The sequence below is a fragment of the Sceloporus occidentalis genome, unplaced genomic scaffold (assembly GCF_023333645.1).
Source record: "Sceloporus occidentalis isolate IW3139 unplaced genomic scaffold, rSceOcc1.0.p SCAF_22, whole genome shotgun sequence".
In the NCBI taxonomy this organism is placed as follows: Eukaryota; Metazoa; Chordata; class Lepidosauria; order Squamata; family Phrynosomatidae; genus Sceloporus; species Sceloporus occidentalis.
In genome coordinates, this window is record NW_028317002.1 from 8872501 (window position 1) to 8879885 (window position 7385).

General features: G+C 60.5%; 1 pseudogene; it reads right to left on the minus strand.

Annotated features, from left to right (window-relative positions):
* Positions 1–6367: 6367 nt before the first annotated feature.
* Positions 6368–6980, minus strand: LOC149300971 (18S ribosomal RNA; annotated as a pseudogene; the record flags this gene model as incomplete).
* Positions 6981–7385: the final 405 nt, after the last annotated feature.

A 7385-nucleotide genomic window follows, 5' to 3' on the forward strand; every position in this document is an offset into this window, starting at 1 on the left:
ACCCTTTCTCTGTAGGTCAGTTTCCACCGGCAACACTCGTCTACCTTGCTGCAGGCCACAGCTAAACGTTCGGTCCAGTTGACCAACGAGTAATCTCCCGGTCCGAACTTAACCCCCAAGATTTGAATTTGGTCACGGGCCACTGGGAAACCGTCGGGGAGAGGGAATTGCTTCCCCTCCTTCCCGCACCAGAAAACTACGCTCTTGTCCCGGTTAATCCGGGAGGAAGTGGCAGCAGAATAGCTCTTCATCATTTCATCCACTGTGACTGCCTCCTGTGTGTCGGACACAATCACAGAGATGTCGTCAGCGTAAGCCAGTATCCGTAAGGGCCTTCCTGGGGTTCGGGCCACTCCTCTTAAACGACTTGCATCAACCCTTCGGATGAAGGGATCTATAGCAAAGACGTACAAGAGGGGGCTGAGGGGACAGCCCTGCCTCACCCCAGATCGGATTTTAAACGGTTTGCCTCTCCATCCATTAACAAGAGTGAAGCTTTCGGCCCCTCTATATAAAGAAATCAGCCAATTGATAAGTTTTCCCGGCAAGCCATACCTGCGCAAGACTGCCCACAGATAGTAATGATCCACCCGATCAAACGCCTTCGACTGATCAAGTGCCAAGAGATACTTATCCCCATCCTCTACCCTACACCGCTCGATGGCTTCCCTGACCTCGCAGACGGCGTCAAAGACAGTTCTGCCCTTCACGGTGCAGTATTGAGAATCAGACAAGACCTCACTTGCGACCCCCTGCAAACGTTTAAAAATGATCTTCGCCAAAACCTTCCTGTCGACATTCAAGAGTGATATGGGTCGCCAGTTCCCCACATCAGCCGTGTCGACAACTCTGGGCTTAGTTAGCATAATCACTGCCGAGGATCTCATCGAAGGAGGGAGTATCCCCCTCTCCAGGCTTTCATTAAAAACTTCGGTGAGACTAGGGGCCAGGAGACCGCAGAAGGCATGATAGAATTCGGCCGTAAGACCGTCAGGGCCCGGAGATTTTTTCCTCGTCTGCTCTAATATTGTCTCCGTGACCTCCTTGACAGTGATTGGGCTAACCAACTCATCCAGCTTTCCATGATCAATCTCAGGAAGGGAAAGACCCATCAAAAAGTCGTCCGCCTGATGTCGGCAGGGTCTCCTCTGTCCGAGGAGCTCCACATAGTAATCGCGGACAACCCTCTGTATCCCCCGAGGAGTTTCCTCCAGGACACCGAGGGTGTTCCGCAGACAGGTAATGATCTTAGCAGACTCCTTCCTTTTGCAACTAAGAAAAGGATCGGGTGAGTGGTAAGCCCCATGATCCCTTTCCTTGAGCAAGGAGGCATACCTGTCATACTGGAACGTCCTCATCATGGATTTGACCCTAGAGATGTCCCCGGGATCACCTCGTTGCGACACCAGACAGTCTAACTTGCACAGGAGCCCGAGATAAGTCCTGTACTTTGAGGACTGGATGTTCTGAGAAAGAGAGCGAAATAAGGCACGGGTTCTTACCTTCACCATCTCCCACCACTCAGACTTCGTCGTGCAGAATTCCGCAACGGTGACCTGGTCATGAAAGAAGTTCTCGAAAGCCTGCTGAACCCAGCCTTCTGTCAAGATGTCAGAATTAAGTCGCCAAATCCCTTTACCTCTTAGCGGAGCCTGCGAGACATTTAACAGACAGGTAAGAATAAAGTGATCGGAGAACTCCACCGGTTTAAGCACAAGTGCCGTCACCGGAAGAGACTCCTTAACATAAATCCTATCTATCCTACTCTGGCAGTTACCTCGCTGATATGTGTAACCTGTGAGGTCTGGGTTGTGCTTAATATGCACATCTACCAAGCCTGCCTGCCTGACTATTCTAGTAAGGGCCAAAGCGTCGTATCCCGGTTTGTCTTTGCCACCTTTCCTGTCTTTGGTCCTAGTAACGGTATTAAAATCACCAGCAAAGACAATATGCCGGGACGTGTAGAGGAAAGGCTCTATCTCGTTAAACAGACGCTTCCTCTCCCACTTGGTCTGGGGGGCATAGATATTAATCAGACGGAGAGGCTGCCTGCCTACCGACACATCAAGAACTACGCACCTACCCTTCGTTATCTCAATCACCCTATTGAACGTTATGTCCACACCCTGGAACAGGATGGCAACTCCCCCGTAGCCCTCCGTGGCTAGTGAAAAAAAGGAGTGCCCCCATCTCCAGTCGCGTTTAGCTGCATGCAGGGCCCCCAGGGAGTCCAGGCGGGTTTCCTGGACAAAGATTATATGGTAGTTCTCCCTGTGCCAGTTATCATAGGCTATAAATCGGGCCCTGCACGTCTTAATACTAGCCACGTTATGAGTGGCTAAGGATAGTATGGGGAGAGTCGCCATCAAGGGTGATGAGAATGAGGAGACTTTCCCTTTTTCCGTACGTTCTCACCGTCCGAGTCTGAGGGGTACCTTTTCGCGGAGAGCCCCGCGGGCAAGGCGTCCTCCTCCGGAATCGGCACCTCTACCAACTCGCTATCCTCCACCTCTGCCAGGTGTCCTCGAGCTTCCGCGGCCCTTCCACCCTCCCCCGCCACTGTCGCCACTACCGCCGCCGCCTCTGCCGCCTCCTCGACCTCCATGCGGGTACCCCAGTCCATCAGGGCACTAAACCTGTTCTGGACTGGTATGTCCCCGCACGTCTTGCCGATAGCGGTTTCAGCGACGGCCGCCGCCGCTGATGATTTTGCGGCAGCGACAACGATGGATTTGGGTTTCGGGGCCCCGGAGCTCCCCCGTCCCGAAGGGACTTTCTCCCCCTCTAGTGTGGAGGGTGGATCCCCCCGGGAAGGGGTCTTAGCAGAGGCGGAGGATCTTACCGGACCTCTCCGAGCTGCCTCCTGAGTTGGGGTCTCCTTCCTCGGACCGACAGTCGTCCACCCCGACTCATCCCGCGTGGTTGCGGCTCGGGGTCCTGACGCCGATCGTGTGGTGATGCCTGTGGAAGGAGTACAGACAGAAATGGGGTGAGACATTCGTTGTTTTGGACGGACAGGCAACGGGTCAATGATGTTACTTACGGGGTCGGTGCCGGAGGAGGTACCTGGGGCGTCGGGTAGAGCCTTGTCCCGAGCGCCCCCCACAACTGGCCGCGGGTCTTCCTCTGCGAATTCGCCCTCTCCTTCCCAGATACTGTCCAAGTTGTGCTGGGCTTCAGGACACGCTCTGTAGGAATGACCCAACACCCCGCACAGGTTGCAACGGATGGTAGTGCACTCCTGCTTGGAGTGTCCTACAACACCGCATAGGGTGCACTTGGTGACATCACACCCTATGCTGAAATGCCGGGGCGAGCCACACTTGTGGCACACCCGGGGCTGACCGGGATAGAAGCACGATACCCGGTCAGTCCCGATGAAGAAGGAGTTGGGCATGTGCTGTAGGAGACCCCGTACCTCCTTCAGACGGATGTTGACCGTCCAGCCGCCGTTCCAGATCCCGTCCTCACAGAGAGTCTTGACCGGGGTGGTCAAGACCTCCCCGTATCTGCGGGCCCACACCAGTATGTCCGCGACGGGTATGGACTCATTCCGCACCAGGAAGTTCACCTTGCGGACCTCCTGGCGCGATATGGCCTGGACATTGAACCGGGCCCATAGGCTGTCGCCGGACTTTGGCACCCCCTCCCAAAGGGTCCAGAACCTCTCCAGACCCCTCGGGGACATGAAACTGATGTCATACTCAGGGGTGCCGCTAACGTGGATGATGGCGAAAAAGTCCGCGACCGCAAAGCCCAGGTCCTTCAGGGCCCCTACCACCCGCTTCCTATCGGGCACGGATCCCTCCGCTACGTGCAGCAGGCGGACCACGTTCCTTCTCCGCATGGGTTGCCCCGCTGGGAGTCCCGTAGCCCGCCTGCCTGGTGGTGGCACCTGAACCTTCGGGGGACCCGCCGCCCAGGCGTTAGCGGTTGCGGGTGTCGCACCTGGGGCCACCGTTGGAGTGGGCACTATGGGCACTGTGGACCCCCCCGTGGCCCCGCTACCATGCCCGCCCATGGACCCACCGGCGGGTACCGCGGCCACCGCAGCGACCCCCTGTGTCACGGCGGGGGAAGGTGTCACCCCGGTGGGAATCCCCCCTTCGGCCGGAGCAGGAGCCCTGACCGCAGCGGCCGCCACCCCCACCTCTTTCAAAGCAGGGGCAACCACCCCCGCAGCCCGGGCCACCGCCGACCTCCCGGGGTTCTGCCCCCCAGGGTCCTTCCCCACCCTGACCGTAGGGGCCATCGCGGGTGGTCCCGCGGTCCCCTGGCATACAGTGTGTGTGTTGTGCACCGTGACTTTAAAATTACCGGGGGGCGTGGCCTGTGCCGCGGCGGGGGCGGAGCCAGCAACCGGCATCACGGCTGCGGGAGCCCCGGGGGTCACCGGCACCGCTGCCGGAGTGACCCCGGCGGGGACCGCAGCCGCACCCGGCACTGCCTCCATCGAAACCGCGGCGCCCGGCAAAACTCCGGACAGATTATCATCTGTCCGGGGTAGTTTGGACAGGGAGCGGGCCACCCGGGTAGCGGCGGCCCCGCTCACAACAACAGCCGCCTCTGGCTGCCCTCCAGGCGAGTCCTCCGCCCGGAGTAGTGGGGACAGAGGGCGGGCCGCCCAGGTAGCGGCAGCCCCACTCGCAACGGCAGCTTCTTTTAGCTGCACTCCGGGCGACTCCTCCGCCCGGAGTAGTCTGGACAGGGGGAGGGCAGCCCGGTTAGCGGCGGCCCCGTACACGGAGGACGGCACCTCCGGGGACACCGAAGCCGCAGGAGCAGCCGGGACAACTAGGTCCACCACCACAGGGTGGATGGGACCAATTACAACGGGGGGAGCGGCCACAGAACCGCTGATCCCTCTGGAGGGACAAGGAGGCGGGCACGCCGCCGGGAGCGCCGGCACGGATCCCGCGGCAGCAGCAGCCGCCCCGGCGGCCGCCGAAGCGGTCGCCGGTGCCGCAGCCGGCCGCGGGGGTGACAAAACCCGCGCCCCGACGGGGGCCACGGAAGACGGACGGACACAGACAGGGGAACGTGAACGTACTACAGAGGGAACACACACTGGGGGTGGGGGGACAACAGGGGACATGACAACAACAGGGGACATACCGACAGGTACATCGGGGAAGGTACTCACACAAGGTCCCCGGGGCTCACCGGCCAAACGCAGACCGGCGGGGATAGTGTCCCTGGCCCTCCGACGGGAAAGGCCCGCTCTCGGATCCTCGGCAGCAGCGTCGGGGACCCGGGCCGGGAGGGATGGGAACTCCTCCTCGGACATGATGGGGGGGGTATCCCCGACGCTCTCCTCCCCGGACGATTGGATAGCGGGCCTGCTCCTGGTGGTCTTCTTTTTCCGCCTCCGTGGCGCAGCTTGGATCTTAATGTCCTCCTCCTCGTCCAATTCCTCCATTGAAAAAATCAGCGGCCTTCGTATAGCGGACCTCTCCTGGGTCCCGTCGTACTGTGGTGGTGGCGGTGGCGGTGGTGATGTAGGCGCCACCGGTTCCGGGTCCTCCGGGGTCGGTGGTACCCCCGACTCCTCCACCTCCTGCTCCCGCAGCTTCTCCTGCAGGAACCGCACGCGGTCACGGTTCTGGGCTGTGCGTCTCGCCAACTCCGCTTCTTTCTCCTTCAGGGAGACGATCCGCTCCCGTATGGGGCCGCGATGACGACTCCCCACCCTGTTGCTCTGCTGCCGGAGCTCTTTCAGCTGTCCGGCAACCTCCTCCTTCTCCTCCCCCAGGGAACGCAACTCTTGTTGGAGGTTAGCCAGGGCCTGCCTGAGGGGTTCCCCGTCTGACTCCGCAGGTACTGGGAGCCCCACCTTAGCCTTTTGGGCATAGGAAGGGCCCTGTTCCACCGCCTCCTCATCTTCAGGGTTCGTATTCACACTCGCCTCGGCGGTCTCCAAGGCCCTGGCCCCGGCGTCCCTGAGGGCGAGGGCCCGTAGATGGAGGGCCCCCAGCAACAGGAGGGAAGTCTGGTCGACCCTCAGATGGTGGGGCAGACCGACTCCCTTCTTGAGCATGGCTATTTTGGCGCTCAAGGCCGTGGTGTATGCCTCGAGCGCCTCCATGTTCCGACGCACAGCCCTGCATACGGTTCCTGCAGTCTCCCGGGATGGGAGTAGGATGCCGTCCTCCGTGTAGACCAGTTTCTCCGAGATTATGGCAATGCGGCCCCTCCACTCCTCAATGAGGGTGGAGGCCATGATGGGACCCCGGGGAGGCAGTTACCTTCCCCGGGGTAGCAAACGTCCAGCACCGAAAGTAATAAAAAAGAAACCAAGTTCCACCAGCAACACAAAAACACCTCCTCTCCCCTCGCCTCCCAACTCCACAGTGAGCAGCCGACGCCCAGCCCTGATTGGAGCTGGAATTACCGCGGCTGCTGGCACCAGACTTGCCCTCCAATAGATCCTCGTTAAAGGATTTAAAGTGTACTCATTCCAATTACAGGGCCTCGAAAGAGTCCTGTATTGTTATTTTTCGTCACTACCTCCCCGAGTCGGGAGTGGGTAATTTGCGCGCCTGCTGCCTTCCTTGGATGTGGTAGCCGTTTCTCAGGCTCCCTCTCCGGAATCGAACCCTGATTCCCCGTTACCCGTGGTCACCATGGTAGGCACAGAAAGTACCATCGAAAGTTGATAGGGCAGACATCCGAATGTATCGTCGCCGTCACGGGGACGTGCGATCGGCCCGAGGTTATCTAGAGTCACCAAAGCGGCCGGCGGGGGCGAGCCTGCCGGATTGGTTTTGGTCTGATAAATGCACGCATCCCTGGGGGTCAGCGCTCGTCGGCATGTATTAGCTCTAGAATTACCACAGTTATCCAAGTAACAGATGGAGCGATCAAAGGAACCATAACTGATTTAATGAGCCATTCGCAGTTTCACTGTACCGGCCGTGTGTACTTACACGTGCATGGCTTAATCTTTGAGACAAGCATATGCTACTGGCAGGATCAACCAGGTAGCTCCCGTCATCACGCGGGGCGGGAGGCGGCGGGCGCCGGGGGGACGGAGGGAGAGCGCGCGCTCCCCCTCCCTTCGTTCGGGGCCGGGAGAAAGGAAGGTGCGTGCTCCGCGGCGGGGGGAACCCGGGGTGGGACGTGGAGCGCCCGCTGGTAGCCCCAACCGGCCGCGGCTTCGGGCCGCTGGGAGTCCGGGGCCGAGCAAACTCAGTCGCCTGCGAGGGGGGTCCGGCGCCCGGGGCGGCTCTCCCCCGGCCCGGGGGAGAGGCCTCGGGGCCAAGGGCCGGGCCGGGCCGCGGTGGGGCCCGGGGGTCCGCGCCGGGAAGTGCGCGGGGAGGCGGGCCGCTCGCCTGCACCAGGGGGCCCGCCGGGGACCGCCTGAGCGAGGGTTGCCTTCCCCGGCC